General features: G+C 29.3%; 1 non-coding gene across 1 annotated transcript; it reads right to left on the minus strand.

Moving 5' to 3' along the window:
- Nucleotides 1–15,766: 15,766 nt before the first annotated feature.
- On the minus strand, nt 15,767–17,804 carry LOC105976374 (uncharacterized). The gene is made up of 2 exons (XR_016031030.1): nt 17,208–17,804; nt 15,767–16,660 (listed from the first exon to the last, which is right to left on the minus strand). It is a non-coding gene; the product is annotated as an uncharacterized LOC105976374 (transcript).
- Between the last annotated feature and the right edge of the window lie 461 nt (nt 17,805–18,265).

The following is an 18,265-nucleotide window of genomic DNA, read 5'->3' on the forward strand; positions in this document are numbered from 1 at the left end:
GTGCTCGATTCCTAACGTGAGGCTGCACATAACAACTTTTGTCACAACTTCTAGGCATATGAGTTCACTGCAATGTTATTTTGGTCTTACAAATGCACCTGCCCCATTTCAAGCACTAATGAATGAAATTTTAAGGGCTCAATTGAGGGAGTATGTTTTGGTCTTCTTTGATAATGCCTTGGTTTACAACTTGAATGAGCTAGAGCACTTGTAACACTTGAGGGTAGTGTTGGAGTTGCTAAGGCAACAAAGTTGTATGCCAAGGGTTTTAAATGTAGTTATAGAAAACAAGAAGTGAAATATTTACGGCACATTATCAATGGATATGGAGTGTGAGTAGATCTTAGTAAAATACATGGAGTGAAAGATTGGTCAATCCCTTAGGATTGACATGATATTATAGGGAGTTTGTGAAGGTTATTGGAATAACAATAAATAATTAACTATGTTTCTAATGAAAATTTTACATTAAATACAAATTATGAATGCTATCAATTACTTTTTAGGAGTCGGCTCGATCATTGTGTACGTTAGCTACCGTACACCACAGACTGTCGTAGAAACTCAATCTACTGACGACGTTTAGAATTTTTTTGTAACTTATAAATTAATTATTTTTTTATTCTAAAAAATGCTTGCTTAGAAAAATAAACACAAATTTGCATGTATAATCACATAACCACGTAATATGAACAAGATTCGCACGTGATATGCTCTTGATTGCCCGCGATTTGCACGGTAATACATGACCTTTCATATCCAAATGTTTTATAAAAAAAATTCGTCCGATTTGTTTGGCATCCAGACGCATATATTGTTATTATTAATATTATTATTGTTGGAAAAGACAATATTATTATTCGATATACTATCATCGATCATGAGTTCTTATTTGTGATATTTCATCTTGTTTTTCTATTTAATTCTCTTTGTTTTCATTAGTTACGAACATCGGCCCTGGCCCAGGGCGAGCAGGGCCCAGGCCCAGGGCCCACTTTCCAATGGGGCACAAAAAATATTATATTTTTTGTTATTATTTTATAATTATTTTTCTTTTCTCTTCTTCCAACCCCTATTCTCTTCATCTCTTAACTTTTTAACCCCCACTTTCCACATTAATTTTTTTGACCCAATCCATTTTGTCCTTTATCTCTCTCTATTTTTTTCAGCCAATCTCTTTTGTCCTCTTACTCTTTCTCTCTCATTTACATTGTTTTACCCTAATTTCATTTTTCTTGCTCTCCTATATATTTCTCTATTGTTAGTTTCTACAATTTAAACTTAGTTGTTTTTTCCATGTTATTATTTCTCAAAATTAAATTATTTTTGTTAAATTAAAAAACTTTTTTCTAATACCCATTTTTATTTAATACATCCATATCTTACACACACAGAGGACCGGCCATGACGAACATGCATCTTGAAATTACCACAAAGCCCAAAATAACACTAAACATATTTGGTTTGTACTGCAGTGGAGCTTCTAGCATATTAATTTCACATATGTCCCAACTGAGCCTTACTCAAATTTTATTCGCTCCACCGATTCTATATCAAAACCCTATTTCAAGCATTTGTCAATATTGTTTTTATATATAACCCTAATCTTTTATATTCTCAATCAAAATCGAAGATATATAATTCTGGAATTTCCGAAGCTTTTTGGAATCTCGAGTAAAATTTTAGATGCTGAGAATTTCGGAATTAGAATCGGACCGGAATTAACGAAGAATTCTCAAGAAAATGATTTATTTGTTCTAAATTTCCTTATTTTAAAATTGTACTTATAACTCTTGGTTCAGAAAAGCCATAAAATTAAATCCAATTTGGTATAACTTGGTCTATTTATGATTAAATAGACATGAATTTATCTATGTTGAGCCAGTATATATAAAATATATCTTTAAAAAGCAAATTAATATAAAAACAGGACCTTCAACGCAACAAAAATGTGCATTTTGATCCTTACAACAAAAAATATATATTTTGATCAGAACAATAATAAATAAATAAAGCAACACCTAAAAATTAGTTACAATTTTTTGTAGGCATGCGTTCAAAAAAATATGCGACGTGAAGTAGACAATAGGATATACGGTAATTTCGTACATCGTTGCTTTATTTTATTCTGCCATGTGGTTATATTATGGATGACTTATGTCAAATGCAACCATGCTCGTTATCATTAACTAAATTGGTTGCGAAATCGAGATTGCATACATCGTCGTATTTCTCTACCATTCGGGCGTAATGATCATATAAGTTCGGAATTTCTCCAAGATACTTATAAACAAATTGAAAATAATAATTAACTAGGAATTGCTAATAGTTAACAAATAATTTTATTTTTTAGATTTTTACTGCCGTTATATTGGGCATCATCACTAGCTTATTTGGCACATTCATTTTTGTCACATACTTTACGTGCAAAGGTGAGTTGAGAATCGAGGTTGTAGGTTGGATATTTTTCGGAGCATCTATCCTTATCTATGCGGCCACTCTAGGAATCGTGGTAAGATTAGTATTATATATTTTTAGTTGGTAAAAATCTGATTTCATTTATATAATTTTTTCGTATACCTTTTTTTACAGGTTAGATCTATTAGGAGACACACTATGCAGTTCATACCTATCACACTGACGTGCGTCCTTACAGCTAATGTTATGATATGGGGGAATCTATGCCTTTGCCAAAGATGATGCCAATATTTGGGCAAATAAATATTACACAACAATAAATCTTATTAAATACTAAATAATTAATTATGTTTTTAATCAAACTTTTACATTAAATACAAATTCCAAATGCAATCGAATTATTTTTAGGAGTCGGCCATATCATTGTGTACATTATCTACCGTACACCATAAACTGTCGGAGAGCCACAACCTATTGCCGACGTTTAGACATGTTAGAGTTTTTTTGTAATGAATTAATTATTTATTTATTTACTCTTAAAAATGCCTGCTTAGAAAAATAAATACGAGTTTTCACGTATAATCACGTAATATGAACGAGATTTGCACACGATTTGAACTCTATTGCCCGCGATTTGCACGTGAATACATGAACCTTTCATATCCAAATGCTTTATAAATAATTATCGTCCAATTTGTTTGGTATGCAAACACATATTATTATTGCTGGAAAAGACAATATTATTATTCAATATACTATCATCGATCATCAGTTCGTGCGTATGGTATTTCATCTTGTTTTCATATTTAATTTTCTTTGTTTTTATTAGTTACGAATATGCATCTAAAAATTACCACGAAGCCCAAAATAACACTAAACAAATTGGGGTTGTTATCAAGTGGGGCTTCTGGCATATTAATTTCCCCTATGTCCCAACCGAGCCTTACTCAAATTTTATTTGCTTCATCAATTCTATATCGAAAACCTAATTTCGAGCATTTTTTAAGATTATTTATAGATATAACCCTAATCTCTTATATCCTTAATCAAAATCGGAGATATATAATTCTTGGATTTCCAAAGATTCTCAGAATCACATGTTAAAATTTAGATCCCGAGAATTTTGTAATTAGAATCGGAACCGGAATTAAGGAAAACAATTTCCCAAAAAAAAGGAATTTTTTTCCACATTTCTTTTTTCCAAATTGGACTTATAACTTGTGGTTCAGAAAAGCCAAAAAACATAATTCAATTCGGTAGAACTTGGTCTATTTATGATGAATAAACTTTATCTTTGTCGAGCCAGTATTAATGAAATATATCATTAACAAACAAATTAATATAAAAATATTACCTCCCACGGAACAAAAATGTGCATTTCCATACAACAAAAATGTTTATTTTGGTAAAACAAACAATAAATAAATAAATAAAAACATAAAAATTAGTTAAAAATATTTGTAGGTACACAGTTTAAAAAAATCCGCGACGTGAAGTCGACAGTAGGGTATACGGTGATTCCGTACACCGTTGCTCTATTGTCTTCTGTCATACGGTTATATTATGGATGTCTTAGGCCAAATGCAACCATGCTCGTTATCATTAAGAACATAGGTTGCGGAATCGAGATTGCATACATCGTCGTATTTTTCAACTATTCCGGGCGTAATGATCGGGTAAGTTCAGAATTTCTCCAAGATACTTATAAAAAAATTAAAAATAATAATTAAAAAGGAAATCGCTAATAGTTAAAAAATAAAATTTATATTGTAGATTTTTACTACCGTTACCTTGGGCATCCGCACTAGCTTTTTGGCACAATCACCTTTGTCTCGTACTTTATGTACAAATGTGACTTGAGGATCGAGGTCGTCGATTGGCCTCGGAGCATCTATCCTTGTCTATGCGGCCACTCTAGGCACCGTGGTAAGATTAGTATTATATAGATTTATTTAGTAAAAAAATAATTTCATTTATATAACTTTTTCGTATACCATTTTTTATATGTTAGAGCTATTATGACACACTATGCAGTTCATACCTATCACATTGATGTGCGTCCTGACATCTAATATTGTGATATGGGGGTAACTATGCTTTTGCCAAAGATGATGCCAATATTTGGACAAAATAAATACTACACAACATTAAATCTAATTAAATACTAAATAATATTTCTAATTTGAAACTTTACATTAAATACAGATTCCGAATGCTATTGGATTGTTTTTATGAGTCGACCAGATCGTTGTGTACGTTATCTACCGTACACCACAGACTGTCAGAGAGACACAGCCTACTGCCGACATGTATTTATGTTAGAAATATTTTTGTAACTTGTTAATTATTTACGTTTTTATTCTTAAAAATGTTTGCTTAGAAAAATAAATAAGAATTTGCATGTATAATCACATAACCACGTAAAGAGATTTGCACGTGATATGCACTTGATTGCCCGCAATTTGCACGTTAATAATGAACCTTTCATATCCAAATGTTTTATAAATAATTGTCGTCCGATTTATTTGGCATCCAGATGCATATATTGTTATTATTACTATTATTATTGTGGAAAAGACAATATTATTATTCGATATACTATCATCGATCATCAGTTCTTATTTGTGGTATTTCATCTTGTTTTTATATTTAATTTTCTTTGTTTTCATGAATTTTGAACATGCATCTATAAATTACTACGAATCCCAAAATAACAGTAAACATATTTTCGTTGTTATGAAATGGAGCTTATGACATATTAATTTCCCCTATGTCCCTATCGAGCCTTACTCAAATTTTATTTGCTCCGTCGATCTTATATCGAAACCCTATTCCAAGCATTTTTCAATAATATTTATATATATAATCGTAATCTCTTATATCCTAAATCAAAATTTGAGATATATAATTCTGGAATTTTCGAAGCTTTTTGGAATCACAGGTAAAATTTTAGATCCCGAGAATTTTGGAATTAGAATCGGACCGGAATTAACGAAAATAATTCTCAAAAAAAGGAATTTTTTTTTCTAAATTTCATTTTTTTTCAAATTGGACTTATAACTTGTGGTTCAGAAAAGCTATCAAATTAAATTCAACTCGGTATAACTTGGTCTATTTATGATGAAATAGACATGAATTTATCTATGTCGAGCCAGTATATATAAAATGTATCGTTAAAAAACAAATTAATATAAAAATAGTACCTTCACGCACGCAACAAAAATGTGCATTTTGATCTTTACAACAAAATGTTTATTTTGATCAGAACAATAATAAATAAATAAATAAAAACCTAAAAAAATGTTACAATTTTTTGTAGGTATATGTTAAAAAAACATCTGCGACGTGAAGTCGATAATAAATTACACGGTGATTTCGTACAACGTTGCTTTATTTTCTTCTGTCATATGGTTATATTATGAATGTCTTAGGTCTAATGCAACCATGCTCGTTATCATTATGCATACATCATCCTATTTCTCTACTATCCTGCCGTAATTATCGAGTAAGTTCCGAATTTCTCCAAAATACTTATAAAAATATTAAAAATAATAATTAACTAGGAAATTGCTAATAGTTAAAAAATAAAATTTATTTTGTAGATTTGTGTAGTCGTTATCTTGGGGATCATCACTAGCGTATTTGGTACAATCACCTTTGTCACGTACTGTTCGTTCAAAGGTGACTTGATGATGGAGGTTGTCAATTGGATATTTCTCAGAACATCTATCCTTATATATGTGGCCATTCTAAGCATCGTGGTAAGATTAGTATTATTTAGGTTTAGTTAATACACATTTAATTTTATTTATATAATTTCTTCGTATACCATTTTTTAAACCACTCACACAACTACGGAAGAAGGGCCAATCTAAATGGAGTTCAGAGGCACAAGAAACTTTAGAGAAGCTATGACTAACACACATGTATTGCAACTGCCCAATTTTAAAAAGGCTTATGTGGTAGAAACATATGCTTCCTACCAAGGGTTTGGTGCGAGCAACACCCCTTGGCATATGTGAGTAAAGTTTTAGGGCCTAAGAGCATGGGATTATCCATTTATGGGAAGGAGTTTCTGGCCATTCTCTTGGTTGTACAAAAGTGGAGGGTTATCTCATAACTGATCAAAAGAGACTTAAGTACCTATTAAGCATAAGCTATCTACTCATCTACAACATAAGCACTTAACAAAATTAATTGGGTTCAGTTACACCATTGAGTACAAGAAAGGAGTGAAGAATGGAACTGCTAATGCTCTCTCTAGAAATTTTGAAGGACTAGAATTATCTCAAATCAGCATAATACATCCATTATGGGTCCAACGGGTGGGGTTGAGTTTGTTAGAGTAGGTGACCAAATATTTTATATAATCTAGAAGATTCCACTAAATTTAAAATGAGTTTTTTGCAATAACTACCCTTGTGTAATCTCTAATTATCGTAAAACCCCCCGTGTTAATTGGCAGGAACCCCCTATGAAATGTAGTCAAAGATTAAAAAAAAAGCCCCTAATAACTTATCGTGTGTTGCACACGCAAACTTTGCGACTGATAGTGTAGTTTTTTTACCTTAAATGACCCAATTACCCTTCATCAAAAATTTAAAAATTGCAGATTCACCCTTAATTTTTTATAAACACCAAAATGAACTTTTCAATTTTTTTTATTTCAGTCCCTTACGCTTTCATAAGAGCCCTCTCCTACACCACACCCAAAAATACCATTGCCGCCGGCCAGCTTAAAAAACTCCTAACTCTGCCACCACCTCCGCTTCACTTCCCGCCTCACTACCCCCCGCCGTCTACGACTACCCTCTCCACCGTCAACCTCCCAAAACCCTCAAGTCGCCAAAATCTCACAAATGCCAAAAGGAAAGGTAAGCACCCCCTTTCCTCTGTTCCATATCTCCCAAGAAACTTCGACCACTTCAACCGGCGACAAGTGCCACAGTTCCACCAAATCAAGCACCACTATGGCGGCGCATTGTTCGGAAAGAATTTCGTGGGACGCAGTTGGTGGATTGCGTATGTCTGAGATGCGAGTGTGGGATGTGCGGTGGTGGACGACTGATTTGGGCTGTGAGAGGTAGACGGCCGACACCTGCGGGAGTATGGGGCGGCAGCGGGACGAGGTAATTGTCGCGGTGGTGGTGGAAGTTTGAAGGAAGAGGGGCAACTCTTGCTTTTTTTTCTTTTTTGTTTTTTTGTTTTTTTTTTTTTTTTTTGTTTTTTCACAATATTTTTAATTACGTTTTGGGTATTCTGCTTTATTTTATATTAGGGATAATTTTGTCATTTCTTTCAATTCACCAATTAAAATTGATAAATGAGGCACTGTGCAATATAAAGTACAACATAGGGGGATTTGCTAATTGTTTTAGGCTGCGGCTATATGCAATACTCATTCCATTTGTGCAAGACCAAATTAAAGAAAGATTCCAAAAGATTCTATTTTATTAAGATGGAATGACAAGTATGCCCATAAATTAAATTGGATTTTTTTTCTCATGTAAGACCAAATACAAATAATGAGAAAAAAAAAACAAAAAAAGACACCAAGGTGTCGAAAAACTATGCTACAAATCGACACTTAAGCGTCGAATTTCATAGGTAAAAATCGACATTGACATGTCGAATTTATAGCACAAATTCAAATGTCGAATTTTATACCTCAAAATGGACATCTAAATGTCGAATTTTATACCTCAAAATCGACACCTAATTGTCGATTTTTACCTGTAAAATTCGACCTGTACATGTCGAATTCGTTTGCGCGGGATTTTTTTTGGAAAATCAAGATTCTAGCTAAAAAAACCCATAAATGCATACATTCTTGGGTTCTTCCATCGTAGAATCTTCTATTTTGATGTCTTCTGACTCCATACTTGCCATCTTTGTAAGATTTGTTGAGTTTTGATGATTTTGAATTTCTAGGTTTTGTGGGTTAATGGAGGAGGAAGGAGAAAGGTCTTGTGGGTTTTGGAAGATGGAGAAGATGAGAGTTGGTCTTGTGGTTTTGTGGTCTTGTGATAGGGTTTTTTGTGTTTTTGAATTTTTGGTCTTGCATATTTGGAATTTTTTATTTTTTTAATAAACTAGTAACTCACCCGTGCGATGCACGGGAGCAATTCTAATTTCAATTTTTTTAATGACTAAAACACGTTGATGATGTAAATCAAACACCTTTATTAATGAAAAGAAGATTCTAATGCGATGCACAGGTCAATATAAAAAATGAAAATATATTTTAAATAAAATAATCGAACAAAAACTTTGAACAGTTGATATATAATACGATATAATCTTAAAAAATACAATGTCAATTCCATTTGATGTAAGTACCGAGATAAACAAAATAAATGATAAAAGAAAAAATAAAATACAAAAATTGTGATATAAAAAGTAAGATATATTATCTGACCCGAATGATACAACGATCTCGTCCAATACACTCGGATCCTTAACATGAAACTTAATTATCAAAGTAGTATTTTACGGCACATGCATTGACATCGCCTATAACTCATCTAATATCTTGCGAGTAACATGTACATTTTTCAGTGTTCAAATGCAATCAATGATACGCATTACTGAAACACAAATCACCTAAAAATATAAGAAATAAATACAATTTATACTAAATTATCTTGATTTAAAAAAAAATAAGTGGAGTCGAAAATAAAATTAGCATAAAATGCAAATAAACTTAACATGGCAAAATAATCATATATATCAATAATACAAACAACAAATGTGTATTTGAATCACAATATACAATTTTTATGATGTACATTAACATTCCCTGAAAAACTTTCATGTAGACAACATTGTAAGTAATATTAATTGTATATTCCGGCTTGATGAATATTTTTATGCAACCTCTACTTTTAACTCTCCACATTGCGACGTATAATAGTTCATGCCACCCTAATTCTAATATAAAATTAATACTAATATCAATACTGATAGTAATACTAAAGGCATCTTCAACGGAGTAAGCAAATTTGGTCTCCAAATTCTATTTTGGAGACCCGGTGGAATCTTAGAGTCTCTAACAAATAAAATTTGACAATGGAGGGCTCTATAATTTTGAGTCCCTAAACAAAGTCCCATGAAATACACATGAGTCTCCAAACAAAGTCCTATATTTAGGAATAAGTTTAGAGATTATGCAAAAATCTGAAAAATTTAGAGACCTACTAAATTTGTTGTTGGTGTTGAATTTTCTTCTACAATTTCTATATTTTGAAGCCAAATGGAGTTTGCTTACTTCATTGGAGATGCCCTAATACCTGCGAATACAAATATTAATACGAATAACCATACCGAATATCAATGTCAATACCAGTATCAATACTAATACCAATACTTATATCAATACTAACACTAACACTAACACTAAGGTGGTGTTTGCAAATGCTTTTTGAAAGTGATTGTGCGGTTTTTTTGCTCATAATCTGTTTTCAGATGTTTGCAAAATCAACTTTTGCTTTTGCTTCTCTTAAAATAATCTGCTTTAAGCTATTTTTTAAAAAACACCCATAACCCTGCTTTTTCTATTTAAGTTCATTTTCTGGAATATTTGCAAACACCCCAAACTTTTAGAAATAAGCACTTAAAACTAACTTAAATCACAGTCGCCAACTTCTGCTTTTAAATAATCATTTGCAAACACCACCTAACACTAATACTAACACTTAAACACTTACACTAACACTAATATTGATACTGATACTGATACTAATACTAATACTGATACTAATACTAATACTAAAACTAATACTAATACTAATACTAATACTAATACTAATAATAAAACTAATACTAATACTAATACTTACTAATACTAATACTTATACTAATACTAATGTGCTAATACAAATAGTAAAAATAATAGTAATTGTAATAATAATTGTAATTGTAATAGTAATAGTAATAGTAATAGTAATCGTAATGGTGTAGTCTATTATAAATTATTTACGTATTTAAACAATAATTTATATAAAATAAGAATTGATTCCATTTAAATATCGCAAAACTTAACAAATAATCATCGAATATATATTTCAATCATTAAACTCAATATATATTCATAGGGATCAATTCCAAAATTTTCGCGCCTTTAGGAATTGGAATGAAGTTTTAGATTCCGAAAATTTTGGAATTGAATTGAAATTGAGTTTGTATTTTCGATTTTTTGGAAAGTTTTCGAAAACGCTAATTCTGATCCGATTCATCCGACTTTCAGTCCTACATATACTGATACTCATAGTGATACTATCATTGATATTGATATTGCTATTGATACAAATACTAATATTGATACTAATATTATACTAATATTGACACTAATACTATACTAATATTGATACTAATACTTATAATCATATAAATACTCATACTGGTACTACTAATGATACTCATAACGCTATACTGATAGTAATATTAATACTTATACTGATATTGATACTCATAATAATATCGATACTCATACTAATGATATATAATATATAATATATATTTAATCGAGAGACACCAAATATTTACTTCAAAAAAATATTTACTTAAAAAATAGTAATTATGAAAATACAATAATTAAGAGAACTTTTACCATTCTACTTTCTATCAAATCTTATTCTATTAATCATTCTCACTATCTAAACACCTAATTGTTTTAAAGCCCAAGAAACGAAAAAAAACATAGAAACGTATAGAAGTATTTATTTTTTAATGATGTTTTTCAATTATATTTGATTCTTGTTGTATAAATTTCTCTTTCAAAACTAATAATATTTTTTTTACTATGCTACTCATCCTCATATATTCTGGATAAGCTATATTTTAACTTACATTATTTTGATTAAGGTTTATAAATAAATACTTATTTTCTGCTATTACCTACAAATATTCCCTTCTGTCCCTTGATATCAGGATGTTTGTGTTCAAAAAAATCGCTAAAACCCCATAATCTTATCTATAAAAGAAAGAAACGCTGAGCAACCTAAGAAATCCTAATGGCATTTCTGTAATTATTTATTTTTAATATTTTTTATTTATATATAAAAAAAAAAAAACACTAAGCAACCCGAATGGCATTCGTGTAATTATTTATTTTTAATATTTTTATGTACTTTCCTACCTATATTTTTCAACAAATCAAAATTGACAGTGCACCTTGAAGAATCCTTTCGGCTTTAATCTTCTATTTTTCATGAATATATCTCAAAAGTCAAAACTTAAGAGATAAAGAGAGAAATTCGATTTGTTAAATCTTAATCTATTTATTTGGATTATAAATTTTACTACGTAAAAAAAACTAATGTTATATAAAATATGAATAGTACTATTTTCTTATAAATTTTACTATATTAGTGTATTATATTTTTTTTATGTATTAAATTGATAATTTTTTATAACTTATAAAATATGATCCCGTGCATCGTATGGGGGGAAATGCTAGTAAAGATTAAAAGAGTGCCATACATATTATTGCAATTATTTATTACCTTCCTCGCATTAAAGAGGAAAAACGTGATATCCATAACTGTTCTGGCAAACTTTTTTGCAAACCGTTTTTATAAATATATAATATATAGATGTAGATATATATTATATATAATGATTTATACTGCTTTATGGAATCTTCATACATAAAGGGCTTGAACATTAGATTACACAACTTAACGAACGCTCATTAAGATTGCAATATACATCATGCTTTCCTTCATAATATATAGATTTTGTTTTAATTTGGTTTAATTAGTTAATTCTTAATATATTGAAATATTGTTTTAAATAATATCACATTAATCATTCAACGTAAATTTGAAATGTGAAGTGTAATTTATATATATATATATATATATATATATATATATATATATATATATATATATATATATATATATATATATATATATATATATATATATATATATATATTGCGAATACTTGACATATATTCCAGAAGATTTTATTTTATTGTATTTATATATTAATAAAAATAATAATAATAATAATAATAATAATAATAATAATAATAATAATAATAATAATTATTATTATTATTATTATTATTATTATTATTATTATTATTATTATTATTATTATTATTATTATTATTATTATTATTATTATTATTATTATTATTATTATTATCTTTTTTTGAGAGGATAAAGGAAAACTAATTAGGAAATTGGAAAAGGGGGCTAGAGAAAATGGAACTGAAAAAAGATAATAAGAGAAAACGGAAGAAATTAGAGAGAATAGATACGTGAGATGAAAAAAGAAGAAATATATGAGAAAATGGAGAATATAGAGAGAAGAGAATTACGAAAGCATGGCGAGAGAAGATACATAATTTAGTTTAGCAAAGAGAAATGAAGATTGCGGAATGAATTTTTTGTTTGAATTAATTAATTCCTATAAGGGGTAGAATAGAGACTTGAGAATAATTCATTGTGTATGGTATAACATAATTTTGAAATATACATACGAAATTTTATTAAAAAAACGTGTATAAATAATTTAAGACGAGGCGTTGTTATGGAAAACAACATTACAAAAATCTACTAAAATGAAAGTTACATCACGAAAGAAGAAATAATATCAAGAAATAACAAAATCTTCCTTTTTCTTGCTTAATTTCTTCATCAACAATTTTGTTGATGAGGTTTGGACATTAAGAACAACGTATGAAGGATCCAAACTCCACTCTTAGAAGGAGGAAAGAGAGAATTTAGGCAACGAATGAAATTTATTGCTGCAATCAGATGTTAAAGTGGAGTTATATGTTAACATAAAAGATTGAGTTAATGGGAATAAATCAATTTTCGATGATAATACACGAATATTTGTATAAAAGACAATGATTGTTATAATCATGTACAACTTAACCAAAATTTATAATATATGATTACAGAAGTACGAAATATGCATACTAAATTAATAAAAGTCCAACTTAAATGATGTAGTCATATAATAGCTTATACCATTCAATTTATCGTCCGAAAGTACTTGTCTTTACAATTATCGACACTCATACCTGCAAAACATAAACAAAGCCAATAATTGTTAGAATGATATGTATGCAAAAACAATTATTAGGTGTGCATAAAATAATTAATAAAAAATCATATCGCGAATTGAATTGTATAATAATGTACATGAAAGTTAAATAAAAGAGATCAAACTTGTATCCTGTGTAAAAGAGATCAAACTTGTATCCTAGCTACATAATTTGAAGTGATGGATATCGATATTTATATTGGTGGAAAATGTTGTAAAAAGGTAAAAATCAAACAAATATTAGGAAACTTAGTATTAATTATCAGCCTAAACGATTTTTTCAAATTTCCCTAATAAATAATATATATTACTAATGAAAAAAAAGTTATCATTTATAAGGCATGATGGACGAATATGATTTATGATTTAAATACCATAAATGATATTTCTTATGAGTTTAAATAGTTTTGAATAACAGTTAATCATTAATAATAATAATCTGTATACAAAATAATTAAAATCATGAGATGAAAATATCAATAGACGTCAATAATGACAATGAAAACCTCAATACAAAATGACGAAATAACTAAATCCATAATAAAAAAAATGATGGTGGAATAAGTGAATATGTGGTGGGTTTATATACTTCTCAATGAAAAATGAAAAAAGAAACAATCAACTAAATATGGTAATAATATAAAAAACATTAAATGCAATAGAAGGATGATATATTTTTTATTGAGAAGAAATATTGTAGATATATATTCTAGGAATATATCCTATATGTAAAGAAGTGAATATTATTAAACTTAAATCACATCATTTTAGTAAATATTCTTACCATTCCATTATTTACTATCCTAATCAAAATATTTTATGGAGATTCTGAATTATTTGAAAAAATTGATACACATATTTTATTTTAAAAAATATATAAATATATAAATATTTGATTACACGCGTTTTTTTAATAAATAAATATAAATCTTAATAATATATTGAAATTGATATATTAATTTAAATTAAAAATATAAATATCTAATTCTATAAATATAAAATATTTGAAGGAATTAATACTACATAAAATACGAAATATATACAAAATAAAAAAATATGAATATTCATACATTAAAAATTTCCATAATAATTATGGAAATAAGTCCAGAAATGAAAAAAATGTTGGGTCAAAATTGAAGATACAAAAACTTTGATTGTGTATTCTCCCTTTATATATTATATAGATTGGGGTAATATACTGCATTTAAATTAGAAAGCTTTACAAAGTTATGGAAATATATTTATCGGTGGCATAGGAGTAAATTATAGATTCCTTCTTAAAATATACTGCATTTAAATTGTTAAATTTTCAAATTTCAAAATATTGCATATTTATTAAATAGTATAATTATTTTTAATTTGAAATATGGTATAATAAAAATTATATAAAAAAATAGTGTATATTTAGTAAATAGTTCAATTAAAAAATAAAACATTTTATTATTATTATTTTTAATGGAATGGATATTCGAATATTCTAAAATATTGAAGAAAAAAAAAAAACATCAACAACAACAACAACATATTCCTTTATTTTAATATTTTAGTATTTAAAAAAACTTTTTTTTTATGAAAATTATTTGAATATTCGTAAAAAAATTGAGTTTCATGAATTTTTTTCAATAAAAATATTTTGAAATACTGAAAATATAAATAAGATTTTTTTATTTCGAATTTATAAAATATTAACTTTGGAAATAATATATATACATGTGGTCATTATTAAATGATTGTGTAAATGTAAAATAGGAAATAACTAAAAAACATCCATAAATAAAAATGCCACCTAATCAATTGATGCCACATGTCAATCATTGAGGCCATAGATCCTCTTTTTATATTATATATAGATAAGGGTATTATAGTATTTATACATTGAAAATTTTAATTTGGTCTTGCACAAGTGGAATTAGTCTTGCATATAGCCGCAACCATTGTTTTATCATGAGAACTTTTTTAACAATTAAAAATAACATAGGGGTGTGTGCTATTAGCTCAATTTAAAACCACAAGTATGGACGTCTAAGAAGATTTATAGTTGAGGGGAGTGGTTGTAATTACCCAAATATAAGGGGGATTTTTGTAATTTAACCATACTTCAGGGGTGGTTGTAATTTACCCTTAAAAAAAACAAAGTTAAAATGTAGCTTATACAGAGCCAAAACTCCAAATAATAGAAGGCTGAAGATGCTCTTAATAACAAGAATAAATGCTACATATATATAATGCAATAGCACAAGATCTTTATTAGAAGAAAATAATTGTCTAAGGATTAAAAAAAAAAAAAAAAACCAATAAAGCCGAGCTAACTAGCTAACTAGTTAAACTAGGGAAAATATGATATTGATGCAAATTATATTCCAATGCATCGATTTTGCACGACGTGTAACTAAATCTCAATCCCGAAAAGTTACGTGTGTCGACCATCAGTGCAACGCAATATATCGATCTAGATTTATTAAAAAAAAAAAAACCAAGCGTACTTTTAATCGAATGTGACCATAACTTTGATTCCAAAAGTGTCGGTGTCATCACTCGAAGGATTAATAATCATTACGGAGCCTTCGTCACTAACCGCCGATGACGAACTAATCCAGCAAGAAACATAATCAGCTTTATTTCCTTCGTCGAAACACAAACTGTCCAATCCGAGTTCATCCCATGTTCTAATTGCACAACTAGTGATGATTACTCCACTAATCTTGTTTTCCGATACTAATAAACCCTCGAAAAGCCCTTTTCTTGAACACATTTCAACTTTATTATAAGCATCCTCCTCTTCACAAGGCAACTTGTGTAGCAACAACGACAAGCTCGATGCCATTTTCGAGCCCGTTTTTCGTTCCGCCTCTTCGATGCATAAAGCAGCAAGATTCTTGTGATTATTGCGAAGAATATTTTTCGGAACTGTGAGAATTACACTTTGAGCAGCTACGTAATTAGTAGTATTATTTTTGCATGCCTTATGATTAGAGCCCGCAATTAGTCGATAATCATTAGGAGATGATACATAATTAGGAAAGTAAAAATAGGGAATTTTGGGGATATTAGTTCTTGAAAATATGGTTTTGTGAACTTTGGACCATTTTTTAAGGAAATTTGAAAAGGTAAAAGGATCCACAAGAAGAAGGCTCGAAGTGATTCCAATTGAATATCCCCCACAAGTGAAGTTTGTCACCTGCAAAAAGAATATACCAATAAAATTAGTCAACGGCGTGTAAACATTAAAAATATAGGAGTATATTTATAAATATATTATATAAACATATATAAGTTATTATATATATTTTGAGACAAACATATTCAAAGTAATATGCAGTTGATTATTAAATCATGTAAATAATTACGAAAGCAACAAAAATATTTGAAAATTTGTTATTCAAATAGGTTTCTAACTTGTTAGAAATTGTAAAATGGCATACAAGGTATCCAACAGGTGTTCTCGAGCGTCGGACACGAAACATGTCCAAAAAATTTGTTGAAATTTCCGTGCTGCATGGAAAAATAGTAGAAAAATATGTGATTTTTCTAATGCATTATGTATTCACGTATTTATTTTGTAGATAGTACTTTCCTTTCCCACAAATCTAAAAGAATCTATAATTAGATTAGTAAAACCTACTAAAAATCCAAAGAAAAAAAAAATATATATATATTTTTTTAAATATAATTTTTTTTTAACCTAACAAAATTAAAAAACAAATCAAAAAAAAAAAAAAAAAAACCTGGATATAGATCAGTGGTGAAAACTGAGGGTTGTGCTCCACAATATCCTCCCAAAACACAATATCATTAGCTTCTCTCTTATTAGCCTTCAACTCACCAACAAACTCAGCCAACTTCACATGATCAGCTCTCACCTCCACCATTCGAACTCCGGCATCATTCGGAACAATCTCAAAATCTCCGACTGCCGCCGCAGCCTTCCGGCGAGGATGGGCTCTTCTTCGAGAGCTTTACCGAGCGACTCCTTCATGCGCCCGGCAAGAATCCAGCCAGAATCTTCTTTGGAAGCTTTTGTGTAGCAGAGAAGAATGTGGAGACATCTCTGTAGAATATTCATATTCATGTTTTGCGGGGGGAGATTATTAATTCTCAAGTCTTTTCTTGTCTCCGTTGGCTTTGTTGGCATAACTGTTTGCATTGTTTCTATTTTGCAGAGAAAATAAATGAGGATGGCAGAATTGTAAATATGTATGTGTACTTAATTAGCTTATGATGATATATATTTATAAGGGATAGAAATTAAATTGTTATCAACTTGTGGTGTGAATGCATATAACATTCATTAATGTTACGTTTGCCTAGAATTTGTAGTATATTGGTGTGGATTTTGTATTATTAATATATAGCTACCGGTTATTATTCTAAAATTAATTGGTGTTAGGAAAGGCAGCATGTTCGACTATGACTCTTCCAACTCCCTAACTTCCGCAACAGAGCAATTGGTGACTCGATCCGGTATGCGCCTTTGCCCCGATTACCATCCGCCTATGGACGGATGCCTGGGTGGGGCTGAGTCATTAATTACTTGGTAGTGGAGGCTCTAGAGTAGGTAGAATCCTAATCTAAATTTGTAGGAGCTAAGGTATGTATGTATTAAAGCACTATAAAGTTAAGTACATTTTATGATGTTTTAAGAGCATATTAATGGCGTCGGAGGTCCGACATCCTACCATCAAGACATGGATCAATAATCAAACAAAATCGATGTTGAGTACGTGAATACTTCACCAATATCATACTTCAGTAATGCCGTGTAATTACGAACACTCTCTCTTCT

Source organism: Erythranthe guttata, chromosome 4 (assembly GCF_056151865.1).
Source record: "Erythranthe guttata isolate IM_541 chromosome 4, IM_541, whole genome shotgun sequence".
NCBI classification, from domain to species: domain Eukaryota; kingdom Viridiplantae; phylum Streptophyta; class Magnoliopsida; order Lamiales; family Phrymaceae; genus Erythranthe; species Erythranthe guttata.